The sequence below is a fragment of the Meriones unguiculatus genome, chromosome 12, assembly GCF_030254825.1.
Source record: "Meriones unguiculatus strain TT.TT164.6M chromosome 12, Bangor_MerUng_6.1, whole genome shotgun sequence".
Lineage (NCBI taxonomy): Eukaryota > Metazoa > Chordata > Mammalia > Rodentia > Muridae > Meriones > Meriones unguiculatus.
Window position 1 is genome coordinate 19710098 of NC_083360.1, and position 24793 is coordinate 19734890.

Below are 24793 nucleotides of genomic sequence, written 5' to 3' on the forward strand. Positions count from 1 at the left end.
AGTTTCAGTGTTTAAGGGAGCGGGAGAGAGTAGTGTGAGCCGTGGCTTTAGGTTGTGGGTTTCCATGGATGGGTTCTGGAGAGACAGAACTTGGAAAATACCATTTGGCTCATAAACTTGATGTCAGATCGCCCACACTTCCTAGAGCCATCTGTCCTGATACCTCCCACTTCCCATCAGAACACGAGGAGCAAGCAAATATGTGGAGTACTCTCACTCCCCCAGCAGCACCAAATAGAGCATGATATTTTTGAATCTCATTTGGTTCATTCCCATTTCTGGCACAGGCTTTTTATCTCCCCACCCTCCCCCCCAGGCTACAGATCAGTGTTTGTATATATTTTCTTCTTTTCAAATAATTTTTACTCATTTTCATCTTCTGTCACTGCTTCACGCTGCTACTGGATTGTAAACTTCTGTTTATTGAACGGAGATGAGAGTGAATTTGGATTTCTGCAAATGCACAAAGGGAAAGGCGGTTTGTGAATCTGTGGCAATCAGTAGTGCATTCCAGGAAGTTTTGAACCATTCAGCTTGTAAGCCGTGATTCTCCTTGGCTGAGTGGTGAGTCAGTGTTCACTGTTTCTCACGTAGTTAGCCATCTCAAGATTGCATTAGTTACCCTTCTGTACTATTTGCTTTGACAAAATACTTGACTAGTAGCAACTTCAGAGAGGAAGGCTTGTTTTGCCTCACAGTTTAAGGGGATACCACCCATTATGGTCAGAAAGCATGGGGGTGATCTGGTCACACTGCCTTGACGGTCAGGAAGCAACGAGCAAAGAGGCCACTAAACCTAAGGCCTGCTCACGGTGGCCCAGTTCCTTCAGCATAACTCCACCCCCTAAAGGTTTTACAACCTTCCCAGACAGTACTCCCAGTTCATGGGAGGTTGTGGGACATTCCACACTCAAGTCTCAACAAAGACAAATCAGATGAGGTCACAGGATCATAGAACTCCAGGTAACTTGAAAATAACCACTGCATCTTAAGTATTTATTTATTTTACTTATTATTTGATAGACAGGGTTTCTCTATACAGAACTGGATGTCTGAGACCTCATTATAGTAGACCAGGCTGGGTTTGCTTTCATGGAAGTCTATCTGCCTCTGCCTCCTGAGTGCTGGGATTAAAGGTATGTACCATCAGGCACAGCAAATATTTATTTTTTTAATTGCATAGAATAAGTGAATATAGTTATGAGGAAAATGGAACATTTTGACATACTGTATGTTAAAAACAGACCTTCTCACTTTTGTAAATGAATCTGTGGTAGGAATTAGTGGGCATATTAATTGAAGAATTCCTTTTCTATATCACCCAGCCCATTGCAGGCGCCATGATGAGCACAGTGTAGATAGGCAGGAAAGGCAAGAAGTCTCTGGGGTCTGGAAGCTTAGAGTAGGAGAGATGAAGAACCATGTGGCGTCTTCATCTGACAAAGATGCTGACAAAGAAAAAAGTGGCGAAAGTGATTTGGCATCCTCCATAGTAAGGCGTGGAAAATGTCTTTCTTGCTTAGTGCTTAATGCTTAATTTGAAGCCATTTTCTGCTCTATATAAATCTTATTGGCTTCCCCCCAAACTTTAGCAGAAATCTGTTACCTACAATTGTCTTGTGTCTGTGATGGTGTGGATAGCAATACATAGGGATGTCGTGTGAGGGCAGTGACCAGGAAGAGAAGGAGGCAGCCTTGGAAGTCAGAGGGGACCATGGGACGCCTGTGAGGCTGCCTTGGATATGGAAGTGGAAGAAACTCTTTCTTCTCAAGAAAAAGTGGGCCATGGGGAGACAGAGTAGGAATCTGACAGAACATTTATCTATCTCCATTCATCTTTGAAACACCCATAGACTTGATGGATTTCAAGTGATGAGAGGCTGCTTTACCAAGGGGTATATACCCCCATACAGGTTTTGTAGATCTGCATCTACATTTGTGATGAGAATTCCTTGGGTTTCAGAGAAAGAGAGGCACACAAGCCATCCAAGTCATCCACTCTACAGCCCATGTTTCTGTTTCCCTGGGACGTAATGCCCATCACCAGTTGCCTCATGTCCCATTGGTTCCTTCACTTCCTGAACTAGGAATGTCAGTCCCACAGGAGCAGGTCAATTAGATACAGAGCGATTTTTCTCTGCTTTCCTTGAGCTGTTTTTGACACTCTAAAAGGACCACACATCTGTTTTCTGATAGACTTTTATGCCTATCCAGGCTGGAAGCAAAGGTGGTGATAAAGTCTCCAGTCCCACAATCTCATTTCGGAGCAGACCCTGAGCTCTGACTTGGTTAAAGTCACATCCAGTAAAGATTGCGAGGTTGGATTTAGCTCATTATAAAAATCTACAGTTTCCGACTACACTTAAAAAACTGTACGGACATTGTAGCTCAATTGAAGTCTTTTTATTTTTATTTTTTTTAAAACACCTTTTTCCTACCTCATAGATCCTCTGTGTATACATCATGACTTTTGGTTTAGGATTTTTATGGGATTTCTGAGTGTGAAAACACATGTGTCTCTGCATCTATATGTGTTTCTTTTTCGTTTTCTTTTTATTAATTACAGTTTATTCACTTTGTATCCCCCTGCAGCTTCCTACCTTCTCCCCTCCCAATCCCACCTTTTCTCCTTCTCCCTCACCTTTGTCCCTCACCCAGTCCACTGATAAGGGAGGTACTCCTTTCCTTCCCTCTGATCCTAGTCTATCAGGTCTCATCAGGAGTGGCCTATATGTGTTTCTTATGCTTTTTCTTTGGCTCCTTTTCTTGTTTGGTTGTTTTGTTATATTCTTGTTTTTTTTTTTTTTTTTTTTTTTACTTATTTTATTTTATTATTATTTCTTAGATGCCTGTTTGTTTTCTAACCAAAGACAAAAGGATCCAGATGAGAAGGTAGATGGGAAGGAACTGGGCAGGGGGAGAAGAAATGATAATCAGAATATATCATATGAAGAAAATCTATTTTAAATGAAAGAAAAATATGTATATTGCACACATACACACTCTCTCCTGATGCTAAAGTTAAAGGTGGTTGTGGGTTACTCAGTGTAGGTGCTAGGAACCAAACCTTGACCCTCTACAAGACCAGTACAGAGTCTTAACTGCCAAGTCATCACTCCAACCAACGCTTTTGTTGTGTTTTAAAATGTACATATACTTTGGGGGTAAACGGATGGCTTAGTGGTTAAAAGCACTAGCTGCTCTTTCAGAGGACCTGGGTTCAATTCCCAGCTCATACCTATCTGTAACTCTAGCTTTAGGGAATATGATACCCTCTCTGACCTCAGAGAGTACCAGGCATGCACTTAATACACAGATACGCGTGCAGGCTAAACACCCATACTCATAAAAATAAGTAGTAAATAAGTGTACTTATGCATGTTTTTTGATTGTCGAATCAACTTTTCTAAGGTGGGTCTGAAGGTGAGAGACACTGCCAAACACCTGCCATGCTCCAAGGCCTCAACACGGATAACCATCCAGGCTGAAATGCCTTTAAGAACAAACTGATTCCCCTTTGGGCACTGCTCAAAGGCCTCTGTGGAGGACATGTGCATGTGCTTTATGGAGATTATTTAACATTTTGCTGCCCAGTCACTGAAATTCCTTAGTTCTTTAATGAGACGTGAGGCACTTCAAAGCTATGTTTCTGTTGGGGACTAGGAAAGAAAACATGCGCATAAACATCTGCCTGAAGACGCTGGCCAGGACAACACAACCAGCAAACTCCTGTGGCACCAGACCTGCGACTAGTAGGAACCATGAGCAATAGCTTCCTGTTAGGAAAAGTTTCCCGCCATTTAAAGTGGCGACAAAGACACTGAGAAGTGGGTGGCATTTGAGGAGTGTGATGGTTAGGACTACTGTTCACCAACTTGACAGGGACTAGAACCACCTGAGAGATGGACTTCTGGTGGGATTATGGACTCATTGAGATCAAAAGACCCTCCCACTGTGGGTGGCACATTCCCAGGCTGGGATCCTGGACTCGGGATAGATAGCCTTCAAGCTAGCCACTTACATTCATCACTCTCTTGCTTTGGCTGTGGATGTACTAGGACCCACTGCTTCAAGCTTCTGCTACCTTGACTTCTCCATTGTGATAAATTGTATCTTGATCTGTCAGCTAAAGCGAACAAACAAACAAACAAAAATGCTTTCCCCCTTAGGTTGCTTGTGTCCCAACAAGAGGAATAAAAACTAAGTCAAACCAGTCTCAGGAAGTTTTAGTTGGAATCCTATAGAGCCATACCCTAGGAGAACAGTTCTCCATGGAGATCCTTCTATTCCTTCAAGGGATGTTTGGGAACACTTGTTGCCACAGCGAAGGGAAACATGGGCATCTCATGAGTAAGTGCCAAGGCTGCTGCTAATGTACTGTCATACACAACAAATCCCCTACAATGTTTCTGGTCCAAACTGTTTTCACTGCTGGAGTCATGTAACTTTCCTAGAAGATCTTACTAGGACTAAAGAAGGACTGGAAATAAATAGCTCTCTTCCTTTGTGCTAGAAACAAAGGAAAGCCCTCTTGAAGCAAGAGAGTGTTAAGTGGACCTTCATATACACTAAAAATTGCATGTAAGAAAGAAAATCAAAAGAGGCTGTCTTGGGTGTGGAGAGACACCGTGACCACAGCAACTCTTATAAAGGACAACATTTAATTGATTCTGGCTTCAGTTTCAGCATTTAGTCCATTAGCATCATGGCAGGAAGCATGTCAGTGTGTAGGCAGACATGGTTTGGAGGATCTGAGAGTTCTATATCTTGATCTGAAGACAGCCAGAAGACTGGATGTATTTCACACTGGTCATAGTTTGAACATTTAGGACCTCAAACCCCACCTTCACAGTGACATGCTTACCCTAACAAGGCCATATCTCCTACAACAAGGCAACACCTCCAATGGGCCAAGCATTTAAACATGTGAATGGGGGGGGGCTATTTAAACCATCACAGAGTCACAATTCAAAAGATTTCATATTCTTTACATAACATCAGTGTTAATTCACAAGAGACTCTTAATTCAAGTTAAAGATGTATATTTTATTTTATTTATTTTTTTAAATTCTTTATTAATTACACTTTATTCACTTTGTATCCTCCCTGTGGTTCCCTTCCTCCTCCTGTCCCAATCCCTCCCTTTCACCACCCTCTACATGCATGCCCCTCCCCAAGTCCACTGATAGGGAGGTCTTCTTTTCCTTCCTTCTGATCCTAGTCAATTAGGTCTCATCAGGAGTGGCTGCATTGTCTTCTTCTGTGGCCTGGTAATGCTGCTTCCCCCTCAGGGGGAGGTAATTAAAGAGCAGGCCAATCAGTTCATGTCAGAGACAGTCCCTGTTCCTATTACAATGGAACCCACTTGGAAACTGAACTGCCATGGGCTACATCTGTGCAGGGGTCTTAGGTTATTTCCATGCATGGTCCTTGGTTGGAGTATCAGTCTCAGGAAAGACCCCTGTGCTGAGATTTTTTGGTTCTGTTGCTCAGCTTGTGGAGTTCCTGTCCTCTCCAGATCTTACTGTTTCCCACTTCTTTCATAAGATTCCCTGCACTTTGCCCAAAGGTTGCCCATAAGTCTCAGCATCTGCACTGATAGTCTTCAGGGCAGAGCCTTTCAGAGGTCCTCTGTGTCAGGCTCCTGACTTGTTCCTTTTTTTCTCCTTCTTCTGATGTCCATCCTCTTTGCCTTTCTGGATAGGAATTGAGCATTTTAGCAAGAGTCCTCCCTCTTGATTAGTTTCTTTAGATGTACAGATTTTAGTAGGTTTATCCTATATTATATGTCTATATGAGTGAGTATATACCATGTGCATCTTTCTGCTTCTGGGATAGCTCACTCAGGATGATCTTTTCCAAATCCCACCATTTACCTGCAAATTTCATGATTTCCTTGTTTTTTTATTGCTGAATAATATTCCATTGTGCAGATATACCACATTTTGTGCATCCATTCCTCCACTGAGGGGCATCTGAGTTGTTTCTGGCTTCTAGCTATTACAAATAAGGCTGCTACAAACATGGTTGAGCAAATATCCTTATTGTGTACTTGAGGATCTTTTGGGTATATGCTTAAAGATGTATATTTTAATCTTTAATTGGACCTCTGAAAAAAATATCTATCTATCTATCTATCTATCTATCTATCTATCTATCTATCTATCTATCAATCTATCATCCATCTTTGCCTATCAGTTACATATATCATCTATATCTATATATATATCCATCATCTATCTGTCCATTTATCCACCCATCTACCAACCTGTATCTCCATTTACCTCCCATTTTTCCATGATTTTATCTATTTAGTTATCCATTCATCCATCCTACTAATTTACCCATCTATTTGTCTACCATCCATCTATACATATATGAATTTTTCTAGCTATCACCTGGCATTTTTTCCAGTTGGTTTATCAAAGGAAATGAAAGGCTCAATACAGAACGAGAAATCAGAAATTTACCCAAGTATAAAGCAAATATCGAGGTAGTAAAATTGACCCTGACTGTTTCAGAAGTGAAACCCACTATTCCTGTTGGAAGGCAAAGATTGTCAAATTCAGGGAAAGAAACAGGTTGTCCCTGACTGTGATTTTGAAATGCAAATGATCACAGAATAGCCCACTATCAATGATCTGCACTGGACTTAGTGATTGCTGTTTTATGCCTTTATACATCTGGTCATTTAATCTTAAAATGTGTATTATTATTTTCATCTTCATACGGATGGGACAACAATGGCGCAAAGAGGCTAAGTAGCTGGGAATTGCAGCTCACAAAGGCACAATAAAGATTTAGCTCATGCTCCACAGAGAGCTCTACCTGGAGCAGCTGTCAGGACTATCCTATTTAATGGTATTTCTGGGAGAGTTTCCATGGGTCTTATCTTGTCCAAAGTAATTAGACCATATTTTTTTTAGATGTATTCCTTTTTTTTTTTTTTGGTTCAATTAATGTAATTTCTGTTACTGTCCTATCCTCTTTCAGCCATGTTTTATCCAGAATTGCTTGATTGCAAACAATAGAAAGGGACTCTTCTTGACTTAAGCAAAAAAGAAACAGAGAGGGCCTAGAATTTGGAAGTATAAAGAAGTAGCATAAGGGATATGAAGCTCTTGTAGAGAGTTGTATAGAATAAACATGGTGAAAATGATACAAGTTTCTCTGTCACACCAGGATAGAAACATTTTTCACTTTCAGTGAGTGCGTGTATGCTGAAGACTAAGCTGAGTCTTGCACATGCTCAGTGGCTGTTTAGCACTGAGCTGCATCCCAGCCTTTTCAAATTTCTTCTTAGACCTGGTACTAGGTCTTGTGCTATAGTTTCTAGACTGACCTTGAATTGGCCATTCTTCAAGCTCTTCAATAACTGAGAATAGAGTCCTGTGCCCTCAGACCTGGCTCACTTTTCTTCTTCCCCTCTTCCTCATGCTCCTCCTCTTTCTCCCCCTTCTTTCCTTCTCCTCCCTTACTTTCCTCCCCTTCTCCTTTTCCTCATATCCTTTTCCTACCCCTCTTTCTCTTTTTCTCTTTATCCTCTTTCTCCTCCTGGATTTTCAAGGTTTAAATTCCAGCCAGGGAACATGTGATTCTTACTTGAGTCCTGTGCCCATCTCCATGATTAGGGGAGCACAAGATGTTCCCGAACATTCCTATTAGGTACAGTCACAGTTACCAACGGAAAGTAATATAAATGTTGGGGAGCTGAGACTCATGTATGACTGCGCATCTCTTCTGTCACTTTTAGAAGAATCCAGGAAGTTTTACTTATGTATGATTATTGATCTTTCAGAAAGGAAATGTGATAAGGGAGGAATGTGTCTATAGGGACAAAGAGACTGACGTTACTTATAATAAGATGCAAAAAAAGTGATTTGTAGAGAGGTTGCAGCCTCTTCATTCTTTTTTGATGATTTTCTTCATTTATTACTCTGAGATAAAAGTTAAACTATTTTTCACAATGAGTGGAGTGAAGGAGACTCTTTGTGGTGGTCTGCAAAGACAATCGTCAACTTCTGACTTAGTTCCCCCTACCCACTGTTATGATAAAGAACCCTGACAAAAGCAACTTAAGGAAGAAAGGGTTTATTCTGGCTCACACTTTGAGATAAAAGCCACATGGTGGGTGAGTCAAGGTGGCAGAAACTTGAAGTAGGTATTCACATTGAATTTACCACCAAGACTGAGGTGGAAACCTAGCACAATGAAGACTCTACGGAATCTCCGAGGGTGACACAGCAAAGACTCCACAGATTCATTTATACAAACAGGAGACTACTTCCTGAACAGAACCCCAACAGCACAGGCTCTAAGATCAACTATCAATAAATGGGACCTCATGAAACTGAAAAGTTTCTGTAAAGCAAAGGACACTGTCATCAGACCAAAATGACAGGCTACAGACTAGGAAAGGATCTTCACCAACCCTATATCTGACTGAGGGCTGATATCCAGAATATATAAAGAACTAAAGAAGTTAAACAGTAACAAATCAAGCAATCCAATTTAAAAATGGGGCTAAACAAAGAATTCTCTGCAGAGGAATATAGAATGGCAGAGAAAGACTTAAAGAAATGCTCAACATCCTTAGCCATCAGAGAGATGGAAATCAAAATGACCCTGAGATTTCACCTTACACCCATCAGAATGGCTGAGATCAAAAACTCAAGTGACAACACATGCTGGAGAGGATGTGAAGAAAGGGGAACCCTCCTCCATTGCTGATGGGAATGTAGACTTGTACAACCACTTTGGAAAGCAATCTGGCACTTTCTCAGACAATTAGGAATAGTGCTTCCTCAAGATCCAGCTATACCACTCCTAGGCATATATCCAAAATATGCTCAAGTACACAACAAGGACGTTTGCTCAACCATATTTGTAGCAACTTTATTCATAATAGCCAGAACCTGGAAACAACCCACATGTCCCTCAATGGAGGAATGGATACAGAAACTGTGGTACATTTACACAATGGAAAACTACTCAACCATTGGACTTAGAGAGAGGCAGGGAGGAGATGAGGGAGGAAGGATGTTGGGAGGGAATGAGGGAGGGGTCTACGGTTGGGATACAAAGTAAATAACCTTTGATTAATATAAAAATAAAAATTATAAAAAAAGAAATAGTGACATAAACCACAAAAAAAATTCTCAATGAACTTTTCAAAGCAGAATTTTTACAGGCTCTCCTTCTTGGTCCATAATGGAATAAAGCTAGAAAGTATTATTTTAATCTTAATCTTATCATTATTCAGTGCTGGGGATCAAACCTAAGGCCTTGCACATGTAATATAAGGGCTTAGAAATTAATTTCAAAGCTTATTATACTTGGGGGAAAATGTGCACACATACCCAGGGAGCAGGGCTGTGCTGGAGGATCCCTACATGACTCCTTTCTGGGGACCACCCATCCCAGGCACACTCCCAAGGACGTGCAAAAAGAGGCACCATGAGAAACACCGGCCTGAGCTGACCATCTTCTTTAATCAGGCAAAGCCTCACGTAGAGAGGGACTGGGCCACCAACCCAGCCATAAAACCTCCAACCTGCAGATTGTTCCTCCTGCAGGATGTGCTGGATCCTAGCATAACTGTCATCAGAGAGACTTCATCCAGCATCTGAGAGGAGCAGATGCAGTGTCCCAGAACCAATATTAGGTGGAACTTGGAGAATCCCGGAGAGGAGGGAGAGAAAGAATTGGAGGAGCTGGAGGAATCAAGCAGCAAAAGAACAAAGCTCACAGAATCAACTGACCAGGACTTAAGTCACAGAGATCAGAAAGCCTGTATGGGTCTGACGCAGGTCCTCTGTGTATAGGTTATGATTGTGTGCTTTGGTGTTCTTATGGCATTCCTAACAGTGGGAGCTGGGGCTGTCTCTTGCTCTTTTCTGCCTTTGAGATGCTGTTTTTCCTTTCTTGGGTGCCTCACCCAGGTGGATGTGAGTATAAGTGCCTGTTCTAATTGTTCCTTGCTATGCTGAATTTGGTTGATGTCCCTGAAAGTCCTGCTCTTTTCTGAGGAGAACTAAAGAGTGGGTAGATATGGGGGAAAGAGGAAGTTGGGATGGGGAGTTTGGGGAAAGAGGAGAGAGGAGAAACTGCATTTGGGATGTAATACATGAGAGAAAAATAAACAAAAGAAAAATTCTAAAAAGGAACAAGTAAACAAAAAACCAGAGCACTGAATGCTTGCTAGTGCTCAGCTTGCATTCTTCATTTTAGCTAGTCCAGGATGGCCTACTAAGGGAATAATATTCCCACCCACATTTAAGATGGGTCCTCCCGTGTCATTAGTACTACCAAGCTAATCCTCTACACGTGTGCTCAAAGCCCCATCTCCCTCGGGATTCTAGGTTTTGTCTACTCGACAAACAACACTATCACACTCTTTCATAGTAATAATACAAATACATGTTCCTGTCAAAATTAACAGCTCCTTATATAATTACTAAACTCTGAAAGAGAACAAATGCCCATGACCCCATTCTCCCAAAAGCCCCAACACAGAAAAGATCTGTGTTCATGAGTTCGCTGCAGAAGGAAGTAATTTCGCTTGTTCTCTGCCTGAGCAGTACTTTCATACTTTGAAGTTTGCCTCCTCAATAAGGTGTTTCATTATTTCTCCCACATAAAGAACCAGTGCTTTATGAGACCTTGTTGAAGCTTTCCTTATCCAAATGCGTTACCACCTTTCTGTGAGTGATTGAGACTCCAGAGGATGAAAACAAGGGGGTGGGGTGGGGTGGGAGTGGGGGCGGGGGTGGGGGCTTTGTGAAGTGTGAAAGAAGAACAAAAGAGCTAGCTGCCTTGTGGAGTAAAAGAACACATTTTCCCCTGGTCAGTCGGTCTTCACCTCTGTGCTATGTTTAGAGAATCGTCATGAAGTTACAAGCCTAGGGCTGGGTCATTAGATCCACTATCTTCTTCAACTCTGCTAGCTTCTTGCTGCAATTTTCATGATCAAATTTCTCTACCCCCTTGGACTAGCTCAAACAGAAGTTATGAGGCCTCTCCATCATTCAGTCTGCCCCAAGATCCTTCCTTCTTTGATGCTTTCTCCTTTTGGCTCTTTTCCCTCCCACTCCTCTCTTCTCAACATTCTGCCTTCTCTCTCCACAACCTTTGTATCTCTAAGGATTTCTGTGCATGACTCCAGGCCTTTCTCTTTCTGTTTAGCTCTCAAAACTCATACTGAGATTCTATTTTAGTCGATCCATCTATCTAAGCGACCATAGTGGAAAGCAGGAGATTTTTAAATCAGCCCCAGTGTAGAAGAACTGCTCGGGACATTGGTTTGGTTCTCCACATGTTGTTTTTGGTTTGGGGCTGGTATTTCCTGTCTCCCATCATGCTCTGCGAGAACTGCCTGCTCAGAGCTTGGTGACATGCTCTTGCCTCTTGCCAGTGGACCCAGCTTCTGAAAACCCAGCCTACAAAAGATGGAAAATTTATACAAATAATTTTAAACGATTCTTTTAAATGCTATCTTAGCATTTTCTGTTCTGATAGAAGTTTTCTTAGGTTTCAAGAATTCCAGAGCAACAATGCAAATTATGTCAGTGGGGTGTGCTAGTGAGAGCCGCTCCCTTTTCCCATTGTTCTTTGTAAGGCCTTCTTAGTTCCCACTGTGTACTGAAGTGAAGGGTCACATGTCTGTTTCATTCCACAGCTCCAGCGTACTTGGAGACTGGGACCTTGTCTCAGGCTGGACCTGAGGGCCCAGCAGAGGTACAATAGATATAGCAGTGAGAGAAACTCTTACCCCCTTGAAGATTTGTTCTCAAAGCCTAGCTACTTTCTGAACCTGCCCTGAGAGCCTGTGTCACATTAGCAGTTCAAGAGCAACAAAGGAGGAGGTAGGCAGAGAGGAGTGGAATGAACACTCAAATACTTCAGTGGGGGATCCCTTTAATTCTCCCACTTCATGGGATCTAGTGTTTCTCAAATTTCCCTGCTTTCATGCATTATAAAAATAGCAGTAACACTGATAAAAATAGCTACTGATTAATACTAATAGCATTGCAGGAACTATTTCAAGGCTTTTATGCATACTAATTGATTTTATATTTATGACAATCACAAAACATATGTCTTGTTTTTACCCCCATTTTACAGAGGAGGAAACAAAGTCTGGGCAACTTTCTTGAGGTCCCCTCAACTAGTACATAGGATAGAAATCCTATGACCAATGATAAAAGCTGAACTTCGGACAAAATAGGTTTGGCAGGGTTTGGGAACACAGGATGATTGATGAATCAGGCAACTCAGAATAATAATCAGTTCAGAGAACTCTGCTCTGCAGCGTGGCCAGTGAGTATTTATAGACAACAGAAGGCTGAAGACAGCAGAAACAGGGAACAGAGTGTAGACTGGTTGCTCCAAGGCTTCTTTCCCTGTAAGGGTTAAAGCAGAGGGCCTTGTCCTATCATGCTGATGAAAACTGGTCTGTTTGCTAGATCTGGCTGCTATGGCAACTCTCTCTCCAGATAAACAGCTTAATTTCAGCATGGTAAAAATCAAGCTGTAGCACGAGTGAATCCATTTTGGCTTGTTCTTTCAGAGCCCAGAATGAGAACACAATGCAAATGAACTGCCAGGCCATTGGTAACTGCGCTGTTGGCCAGTTACACTGATGTCTAAGTGGTGTTTCTCAAGGCTATTAGGGAAAAGATGTTGATCTGGGGGTGGTGGAGTGCTTGCCTAGGAAGCACAAAGCCCTGGGTTCCATCCCCAGCACCAATAAACTGGGCATGGTGCTGCATACTTATAACATACCGGTAATCCTAACACTCTCAGGTGGCAGCAGGAGGATCAGTTCAAGATCATCCTTCAGTTTTGAAACCAGCCTGGGACACCTGAGAACCTGTGTCAAAGAAACAGAAAGCTACCTACACAGCTGTCTGCTCTTTCATCTAGGTTTGTCATTAGGCTAACGGTAGAATCTGAGAATGTGTAATTCTAAGGAGTTCGCTCCTATAAATGGATCCTCTGACAGCCTCACTAAGGGACTGACTGTGCTTGGAGAGCAATTGTGCTCACCTGTCTTCTATATGGACTAACAAGGAACTGCCTGCAACTGTGGAACTTTCAGCCCTTAATCCTCACCAGGATTCTCCATTCCTGTGGAGAAGGGGAAACAGAAACGGCTTGCTGCCTTGTTTTGTAGGCTACATGGTGCATATTGAGCTGTCCTTCCATACTCACACTCCAAGACTGCACTGTTTTTAGCTTACCTACGGTGATGGGGACATGGCATGGTCGACATTGTTATTCCAGAGTTGGAGTCGATACACACAGAGTCATGAGGTCTCCTTTGGATGCAGGCCCTGAACTTTTTGAATACCCCTTGGCTTGGCTGCAGTTATTAACATTCATAAGCAATTTGATGGTTGCTCTTCATCCTCCTCCTCTCATCTGCCTAGGCTGCGCTAATTCCCTACTCCTTCCCCAGATCCTCTAACCCTTGGATCTTGTGTCTTTACACATTTTCATGTATGCCACCTGAGGCAGACTAAATGTCAGTTCTGTACTGGGGAGCTTCCTTCAGGGAACTCCTGCTAATCAGAGTATTGATCCAGTGAGGAATCTTAGCTGGATAGGATAGGCTTCTCTGAAGCTCCCTTTTTCAGACTCTTCCAGGGGGGAATCCTCTGCTAATTGTCCAAGTAATTACTGTCAATGTCTTTTGTGTTCTTTTTCTGCCAAGCCAGTGGGAAGTACGACCGTAGAACTGGGACAGGAAGCATGCCTTGGCATCCTATCTTCTTGGAATCCTTTGAATGAGAAATAATACAGTTTCCCCTAAAACATAGCTGTTCTCACTGATGGATGAAGCTCTTACTGCTCCCACCCCAACTCTATGCAAGCCATGATGCAAGTGTTTGGGGTGATAGCACATCTCTACCTGAACCCTGCCTAGGCTCCTGTTCCTTTTTCCATGAAATGGGAACTTTAGAGAACATGAACATGTACTTAAAATGCCAAATCTCATCATTATGTGAATTTTGGTTGTTTCCTATTAACCTTGCTCTCTCCATACCCTCAGGCTAAGCCTGTATGTTGAGCTGCAACTTATAGGCAGGGAGAGAAGTGGGCTCTTTAAAGAATCGGGTGGATTCCCAAGTATATGTTGAGGCCCCTGTTGCTTGCTTTGCTAGAGTCATGAATAACTATTTATGTTCTACTTTAAATCCTGACTTTCATTTACCAAAATGCCCGTGTAGTGTAAATAAGTAAATAAAAAAGCAAGGTTGATAACAAGGTTCCTTTGGCCATGTGACTTTCCATAACCACTTGCTTCTTTAATTGTGGTCTAGTTGCATTTATGGATCTGATTTGATTTCGTGGACCTTTTGTTTTGTCTGAACCTCAACTTTAATTTTTTCTTTGCAATATAGAAATATTTTGTAAGAAGAGCTTTTATTTTAAAATATTAATAAGGTTAAAGGGGAGAAGACCAAATGACAGAGATTCTTTCTCTACTACATGCTCAATGCAAACTCACTGACTCAGGTGTGTCCCACTTCATTCTTCATGTTAGAAATCCTCTGTGCACAGGGACAGGGCTCTCTGATGGGCTTCCATCTAGACTTGACTTTGAGGAGTGTGACAGTTAATTTTGCTTATCAAGTTCATTTGCATATGAGGGCATTTCTAGGAAGGATTAACTGATGGGGAAAGAGGAGTCCAGCCTGGCCTACATAGTGAATTCTAGCAGCCAGAGCTACAAAAACAATCACAAACAATCAAACCCAAACAAACAAAACAACAACAGCAATACTAAAACAAAACAAAACAAACCCTGGAGACTCCACCTCTGGGATTTTAGCATTTGCCGCACAACATGTGACAGTGTAAGATGATATTGTCATTTTGGACTGATGTGGCTCTCTCACTCCCTCAGCCTGAAGCCTAACATGGTATCTCATTCAGGCTTCTAGTCCTAGCACCCAGCATAGTGCTTGACACAGAGCGTGCAAACAGTGAGTAAACATGATACAAAGCAATGGTGTCTCTTACAAGATGGCTGAAAAGAGAGCTGTACTACTTGGGGCATTATAGTGACATGGGATGCTTGAGAAAGGAGATCAGAGCCAAGGAAGAGTCAGGGAGCATCTCTCAGCGTGGCAGAATTTGAGACAAAAGTTCAAGCCATTTGCTAGTTCCTCAATCTACTGGGGGAAATAAATGGAAGAACTGCATGTGCAGTGACTCTCCCCTAGCCAGCAAAGCATATTTCTCATGATTGAAAAATAGATGCTTGAAATCACAAATGGGGATGAACCGTATTTATTTTATGTGTTCTTGTATAGACACACCAGTATAAGAGTTGGTTTGAAAATTAAATACGTTAAGAGATGAATAACTATGACTCCGCAATAAAACTGGGCAATTATAACAGTGTACTCAACTAAAAGTTTTGTGACTATGGTCCATTTTTTCCTTACATATTTTAGTTGTATTTTTACCTTTGTATTTAAAAAGAGTCACGTTACAACCTCTCTTTCACAGAACTGATTTGCCAGTGTCACTATTCTTGTGCTCTGTGACCATTATTAAGTAAAAGTAGGGTTATTTGAAAACAAAGCCAATGATAATCCCTCAGCTCTTCTCATAATGAACATGGCTTCTGTGGCTAACAGGCAGGTAGCAGATACAACATGGATACTCTGAACAAAAGAATGACTCATGACCTGGCTAGGACAAAATGGGTCGGAACAATAATTGATCACGCTACCTAGAAGGTGGCACTGTTTAAATTTGAATTATTTATTCTTAGAGTTTTCTATTTAATATTGCCAGGCTGCAGTTGACTGCAGGTGACTGAACAGGTGGAAAGGAAAACCCTAAGGGGAGTTGACTGTATTTTCAGACACTTCAAAACTTGTCTAAATTCAATATGCATGGTATTTAATGTGCATTGCTTTGCCTGGCTAATAAGTCCCAAGGGAATAATGTTAGAATTACTATATGCTGCTAAGTAAGAGACAGCATTCGTTTGGAAAGTTCTTTGCTGCATCACAGATTCAGCCACAGAAAACCCATTTTGTGCATTTTGATGTGGAAAATACGAGCTTCTCTGTTAATTTGGGTACAGGTTAATCTGCTATAACAAAGATAACATTATAAAGGATAATTTAAGAGAGGGTTCATTTTAGTCTCTTGTACTATTTGTGAGGCCAGGGGTTAAGACTGATATCCTCGGTGAGCTTCATGTGGTCATCCCTTCTATAATTCTTATTTTTTTCATCCTGTCATTTATTGGGGGCTTGTCCTCTTGTCTGTGATCCTACGGTGGGAAACTCATGTGGACTACAGGATCTCTAGGGCAAGCAGCTTAGAAATGAAGCAGATAGCTCATATTTTCGTGCTAGTCCCATCTTTTTGGTCTAAAGCCTATGTGCACCTTGTAGGATGTATAAGGGAGTCTGAGAAGCCTTGTTCCAACCTGGCTTTCTCCACGCTTAAGCTCTATTCTGCAGGACAAAGGAAGAAATGGAATCTAGTTGGTAATTGTCGTTGTCTGCAGAGGAGACAACTGTATGTGAAACAGTCAGCCATTGGGAGCTTGCCCTGGGACTCTAAGGAAACATTCAGTCAGATGATCCAGGATTCACAGAGTGCACAAATTCAGATGACTCATTTAGTCCAATGTTAGGTGGAGAGGTTTAGCCTAGGTTTGCCATGATTCGGCCACACCACTGTCTCTCCTTCTGTGCCTTCTCTCACAAACCGATTTGTTATTTTTCGTCCTGTTACTTATGTCATCAAACTTCTGACTTGGGCTGAATAGATGGGTCAGCAGACTGACTTGTTGAGTTCTATCCCCGAGATCCACATGGCAAAAGAGAGAATATTGCTCACTGTTTTCTGTTCACCTATGCAATGTGCACCTCCCCGAGAGCAAATACTGTAATAAGCTTTTTTAAAGTTTCTGTCTTCTCCCAGTGTTTTAGCTTAAATCTATGTTGTCAATCGATTCTGTTCTCTCTTGCCCAACAGATGGTAAAGAGTATAAGAGAAAGTAAGGGGCTTTATATCTCTGAATTAGAGGATAAGAAAGAGAAAAGATTCTTGCCACGGTTTCAGAACAGAGGACTTACAAGACACCTAAAATATTGCATGTCAAGGATCAACCCCTGCTGGGGATCATGCACACAGAATGTGTGGAACTTTTTCTCTCATGAGTTACAAAGTACAAAGTTCTCTTTCACAGGATTGTTAAGCTTTGGAGGTAGCAGAGAGAAAATTCCTGAATAGAAATGTCTGCCTTGAGTGATGAAAGAAACTGATGTATAACTGAATGAGAAAAGGAATGAATGAATGAATAGATGGATGGATAAACAAATAAAATGGAATGTGTGAATGAAAAAAATGTATGAGGTTATGGCAGAATGCAAGCCAAATGTGGAGCCTGCTCTTCTGTGGTAGTGAAAAGATCCCTGGAGGACATTATGGATAGAATAATGTCCAGAGGGAAAAGCGTAAGGGACCTTGACACCAGTAACTGAGTGAACTAGGTTGGCCTGAAGAACAAGTAACAACTTACCTTTTAAAGGGAGATTCAAACAAAGACTTACAGAACAAGAAAGAATTAACCAGGGTTTGTGGAGAAGGATAAGCGGGCAGGGGTGTTTGCCGCACACACAGGAAGATCTGAGTTTAGATCCCAGCACTCATGTAAGAAAGCTGAGCAAGGGCACACACTCCTCTCACTCCAGTGCCAGGGTTATAGGAGAGAACACACAGGAACAAGAGGGTCACGGGGGATTGCTGACTGAACTGCCAGCTTCCTTACAAAACACTGAGCTCTTGGTTTTATTCCTGAATAAAAGGAATAAGGCAGAAAGTGATAGATAGAGCAAGACATTCCATGTCCTTCTCTGGCCTCTCTACATGGGCAAGTGTGTGTATGCACACACACACAGACACACACAAACATATCGTGTCACCCACATAAAAAGAGTTAACCAGATAAAGAGTGGGTAAGCGCGGACGGGAATGGGCAGAGGGTAAGGCATTACAAGAGCTCCGGGGAGAGGAAGAGTGTGTCCTCATGATGCATCCAAGAGAAGTTCTCTGTAGCTGGAGAGTAGGAAAGGGTGGGGTGAGGGTAAGACAAGGTCTGGAATATATAATTCTCTCCAAGGAGCTCCAACTTGATTCTGGGGGCAAGGGGAAATGATTGGAGAATTTTAAGTAGACAAGTGATATGAATAGATTTGCACTTTAAAAGAAATCCATCTGGAGTCATAGTGGATGATATTGGTAGAGGGAAGGGGAGGGACACAAGAGCACAGCAGTGGGTGATGGGTAGAGAAAGGGGACATGTGGGTACCTAGGACTGTCAAGAGGCTGCAGGAGAGGCTTTGGGGGGTAAATGGAGGATTTTCTCAAGGAATCTAGTTCCTGGGGGGATGGCTGTGTACTTAGACTTGTTAGGACCCCCGAACCCCACAGTTCATTGTCCCTTTCAATAAGCAACCAGTGAGGACAAGACTTCGTGTTGCCACGACACTGCTACAGATGACGAAAGTGAGGCAGTGAGGGTTAAATAATTGGCCCAACATTACGTAGTCAAGGATGGTTGACCTTGACCCAATATGCCTGTGTTTTTCTTTGTGGTAGCAGTGTCTAAAACTGCAGTGTGGGTGCTGCCTCTGAGTTGCCATGTGGAGAGGACAAGTGAAATCCTTAGTGAATGAATGTTGTTTGACATGGACTGGGCCATGTCAAGGACAAATTCTCAGCCCCCAGGGAAGGGCAAAGCTTCTCTGAGTGGGGCTCAGAGGGGTGGCAAGGCTTTCCTCAGGTCTGAGTGTGAATGTTGACGATGTGTGAAGAAAATGTCTATTGTAGCTTTTTTTTCTTTTTTCTTACCTTGATGTTTACAGGCCGAAGATAGCTCCTGCTACAGAGACTGCTCTCACCTTGATGGACCTGCCTCCTTGTTCAGCTGGATGAAATATTCCGGCCTCCTTGTTTATCTATATGTAATACACCAGTGACTTGTTCAGTTGTAGCTGTTCAGTGGTAGCTGAGCAAAGTGAAGGCTGACTTCCACTCTGTATGAACCTGAGGGAGTTTGAAGGTTCTCTCTGAGTTACAGAGCACAGTCTTCTACTAAAGGTTTAGGCTATAGAAATCACAGAGGGAAAGCATGATGGGAAGAAGAGAGAGATGTTCATTCTACTGCAATTAAAATGACACTGTGGCAATTCTGGAGTCTTGAGAGAGTACAGTAACCATGAAGAAAACAAGGAGTATAAAGTTATAGCAAGAGAGGTGAGAGAGAATTAGAACCCTTCCCATCTCCAAAGCCTTTATCATTTAACTGTAGAGCAGAATAGAAAAAGCAGGTCCTGGATATAAATACAGCCTCTACTGTAGAGTCACTTTGAGGATGTTAGCCAATCAGATAAGCCTTTTGAGTTGTGGTTTCTTTATCAGTAACATGGAGATAATACTCTGCAAGCTAAGCCTTGTGGAGTGGTTTAGTGATAATCACACTTGAAAAGAGCTCACTGAGGCACAACAAGTGTGCAAATCACAGGGTTCCCCCATTTCCCATGTGCCTATCTAGCCGATCATCTGAAGAAGCACACATGAGAATAAGAGGGGATACAGCAGTCATCATGCTGGGACAACCAGAGAAACTGGAGCCATCCCAGGCAAGTTAGGACATATGGCAACCTGCTCACACTTCACTGTCACCAGAAGCCACTGAAATCACAGCTACACTAATTTGGCCTGGGCTTAGATTTTTGCTCATATCGCTCCACTTTTCAGAAAACTTGTTCACTCATTTGTTCCCCCGTTCACCAGTGCCAAGTGCAAGAAAGCAGCTCCTAGAACCCCTGTGCGATGCAGGCCCCGGGAGCAACCTGGCTTTGGTGAAGGAGGCAGCTGCTTATGGCACAGTGGCATTGTGTTCTCAAGTATCATCAAAGTGTCTGGAGTAGGCTAAAGATACACGTATCACAGGGTGGAAGAACCTTTTTATATTGATTCCACATTGTCTTCATTTCACAGGCATGAATGCAGAAGCCCAGAGAGATGAACCAGCTTTATTAATGTCGCTCAACCCATTAGAAACCACGTGGGAATCTAGGACCTACAAGGTCTGTCCTGTTTTGTGATGTCCGGTATTGATTTCCCTGACCATCCGTGGCCTCTGCTTGGCTTCTAACCAGTTACTCTCCCTTCATGTTTTCCCCTGAACTCAGTTTCAGACTGGCTCTCCCCAACTTCTTCTTCTTTTTTTTTAACTTCTATTTCTTCTCCCCTCACCACTTCTTTCACCTTTTCTTTCTTTGTTCATTTGGCTAGATACCATGGGGACACAGAGGCCAAAAGGATTCTGGACCTTAAGGGAAATGGAGAAATAAGTAATAAATTAAATCAATAAATAATTAAAAAAGAAGACAGCACTGCTCACTAGACTTACAGGTAACACACTCTGGTAGTTTGAGGTGATAGATTCTGGTACAGGGTCTGGTGAAAGACAGCTTTGAAGCCCAGCCTTGACAACCCCTAGAAACTTTTCTATAAATGGAGCCCAGCATGAACAAAGTACTATATGAACATACTATCATGTAACCCAGGTCAACAATTTGACGGCTATAACCAGATGTTTCCATGACCACAGCTGTTTGGACTCTACCCTCATGACAAATATTTGCATTGGGTATTGTAATTCTCTTTTACAGAAAGAACTAGACTTACACAGGCTAGGTATTCACTAAGTCCATCTGGTTGGTTTTATGTCTACTTGAATTCAGCCCTTCCCAATAGAGTCCGCAGAGAAGTGTGAGGTGAGGAGCAGAGTGTGGCTTTATCACTGAAACGACCTGGGCTTGGGTCTTCACACTACCGCTTCTCAACAATGCGAAATCCCATGTGTGATCTCACCGCTCTTAGCTTATTTACGCTCTTCTTGGTTGTGATCGTAGTCGTACCCCTGCATGACAGCAGGTGCTTAGTTTCAGGATAGCATGACCTTGACTAGTGAGGAGAAAGGTAACTTCTGAGCAACCAGGGCGAATACCAACCTAGTCGACTTCAGGCTGGCCTGGGAGGTTAGTGAGACCATATTTGTAAATCACTAAAAACAGTGCTTAAAGAACATTGGAAGTGCTTACAGGTATGAGAGGTATTGGATAATTTAGGATAGAACATAGGCAACATTTAGAAAGTTGGTATCAGAAGGGAGAAAAAAAATAAGAGATTGCAGTTTAAATCTAGAATCCAAGGAGTATGTGCCCTTAACATATCTGGGTAATTAGGCATTAAGAACAGTACGACATAAGTGAGGATGGGAAGGAGGAAGGGGGTATTGTGGGTAAGTGTGCTAAAACAACATACTGATACCTATATCTCAACATCATATTTTTACACACCAGTGAAGGGAGTAACTCCTTCACAGTTCCCAAAATGTTTGAACTGGTTTGAGCATCTAGGGTTTGAATATGAGTTTTGCAGTATCTATGAAGTTTCTGTTCAGATTACTGAATTTTCAGTTGATGGTTTCAGAAATATCAGTCTGTGGTCCTTGGCAGCACATCTTGGTGGCAAAAGAGGACAAGGTTGTTTCTTTGTTTGTTTGCTTGTTTTTGTTTTTTTTTTTCTTATGGCAAACAGGAAGGAGAGAGTTAAGATACTTAAGAAGAGTAAAAGTCATATCCCCAATGAGCTACTGCTTAAAAGTAGGCCCTACCTTCTAATGTTGCTAGAAACTCCCTAAATAGTGCTACCAGTTGGTAAGTAAGCTTTGAACATAGTAGCTTGTGAGGGACAGCTCAGATTAAAAACTGGCTGGTTTTAGACGCATCAGGCAAGAGTAGAGGTCTGATCTCTGATATTAGAAATAAATTGGGACTTTGTACTGATGTTCATTTAGGTGTCATCCACCCAAAGAGCATCAGATGCGTCTAAAACAAAAAGGGGAAACTGTAGAGAGCTGCGTAATGCCGCGCCTTAAAGATGGAGCTGGTTTCCGCCTTCCACCTTCTGGATGGTGAGTGCTCTCTGTCACAAACAATTCCACATTTGGCTAAGGCTGAGGATCTGGCTTGCTTCCATGTATGTGGACCTATCTGCATTGCCCACGTGGCATGCCGGGGTTGGCTACCCAGAGGCTATTTAAGCTGTGGGCTGGCTTTCCCCAGGGTCAGATGATTGTTCAAGGTTCCTGAATAAACTGCATTGAAAAAAAAATTATTATAAAAAAAAAAAAAACTGGCTGGTATCTAAAGCTCAAGCTCTTGTCTCATTTCTGAGCCATTGTGTACTTTGCTTTTGTGGTACATTTTTAACAGGGTCCCTTTCTAGGGAACTTGAATAAGCCAAATGTTTGTGTCCTCCTCTGCATTCTTACCTTGAGTGGAATCTGGAAGTGAGGCTTTTGGGATATGGATTAGACTTCATCCACGTGGATAGGATTAGTACTCCACACATAATACCTCAGAATTCCCTGTTTCTTCCTCCATGATGAGAAACCAGCCACTTATTCTCCAGGGAACAAGTCCTCAAAAGCTAACAAACGTGCCCATGCTATAATCTTAGTTTTGCCAGCTTATAGAACTATGAGGTTAAACTGCTGGTATTTAAGTCCCCCAAGTCCACAGTTCTATTTAAAAAAATATTTATTTTTTTATTTTTATGTGTGTGTGTGTGTGTGTGTGTTTTGCCTGCATGCATATATATGTACCATGTACATTCTAGTGTCATGCAGGTCAGAAGAAGGCATCAGCTCCCTTAGAACTGGAGTTATGGAAGGTTGTGAGCCACCATGTCAATGCTGGGATCCAAACCTGGGTCCTTTGTAAAAAGCAGTGTGTGCTTACTCTTCACCACCAAGCCATCTCTCTAGCCACCTACAGTATACTTGATTGATTCATTATTTTTCTTTATATGTCACTGTGGGAACTCAAGGAGGCCAGAATGGGGTGCTGGATCCCCCGAGTTGGAATTACAGGTGGTTATGAGCTGTCTGATGTGGGCACCTGGAGCCAAATTGGGTGCTCCGCAAAAGCCGGGAACACTCACTTTTAACCCCTAAGCCACCTGCCCAGCCCCAGCCTCTCTTACCTTGCACAGTAGCCCAACTTGACTATAATGCTATCAGCTCTTTGTACTTACCAAGGTCTTCAAAACGTTTTTAGCCTAATCTTCCCCACCCAAAAAAACATTATCTTTTTAAAATTTGCTTTTTGCTAGAATACAGGGATGAGTCCCCCTGCTAATTTGGAAATCCATAGCAGATATTAATGATGTCTCACCCACACCACCTTGGAGAGCATGCTGCTCACGATGTGAACTTTAGGCTTCTTCACTGAATTACTAAGTGTTTGCAGAAAGGCTGTCTGCGAAAAGGATTTGGAGACCAGAGCAATGCAAGAGAGCAGCTTGCAAGACAGAGAGGATCTGGGGAAGCAGGTTCAAGGCTCTTGTTATTAAAATATTTGCCCATTAAGACTTCTTGAATTTTTCATTCTTGTCGCGTTTTAAGGAAATCAATCCTCTGCATAGTAATTCTATTTGCTTAATGCTCATAAAATTTTGTCACTGACATAGAAAAACTAAACCTCTGTTGTATTTATTTCCTAAGAAGGAGGCTCTGCCTTGTTATTTTTAACTGTTTCTGTTTCTGACACAAGATTTTTGCTCAGACTGTCCTGGAATTCTCTGTGTAGGCCACAGTACCTCCAATGGTAGATTTTCTTTCCTCAGCTTCCCAGAGAGCACTGGGATGCTGTCCGCATTTGCTGCCTCTCCTGATGTATTTATGTTGTTGTTATTGCTATTATTATTAATCACATTCAGAAACTCTGTAAACTTTGAATGACCTGAAATAAAGCAGGCAGGAAGGGGATGGGATCAGTGTATAATATTTGTCATGACTTTTGAAACCTTTATCTCTTCATCTTTATATGTAAATGGACTTAATTGTTTACTTATATTGTTCATACTTTTTTTTTTTTTTAATCATGAAACACATGACATAGGTATTGGGCCACACTGAATCCTTCAGATACTCTTACATTCTCATCCTGTGTTAAGCCAGCGTCACGGTTATCATTAAGCAAAATATTTTTGGTCAGTAGAAAATTCTTGTTAGTCTTGGTTAGTGTGATATTTGGAGAAGGCTAGTTTAGAAGGGGTTCTGAAGGCTTGGTGAGATATAAGAAAACAGAGCTGATAGCATCGTAGTCCACTCAGGCTACTGTTCAAGATAGTGAAGTCTGGGGCTGAAGAGATGGCTTAGTGGTTAAGAATGCTTGTTGTTCTTGCAGTCTCTGAATCTGCTTAATACCACAACTGTTAAAAGACTAAAGCTGACCTCCAAACAGAGTAATTTCTATCCATTTATTTTAACCCGTATATCCTCCTGAGTTTTCAGGGAATGACAACTCTTTGAAGTTAGGGCTTCACAATTTAGTTGTTGGTCAGCCCTCCATATTTCTAGGTTTCATGCCATTGGGTTCAACCAACTAGGGATGGAAAATATTGATAGATGGTATGGGAGATTATATCTATATTAAACATGTACAGACCTTTCTCTTCCCATTTCTTTCTTAACAATTATTATATGTATGTCAGCCATTTATATATTAGTTACATGATAAAGGCTTTAAGAATAATGTGGAGATGACAAAGTATTTGAACATGCATACCAGTTCTATACAAATGCCAGTCATTCTATACAGTGGATTTGTATATCTTCAAGTTGTGATATCTGCAGGGTGTCCTGGAACCACTTCCCTAGATACCAAGGGATGTATCC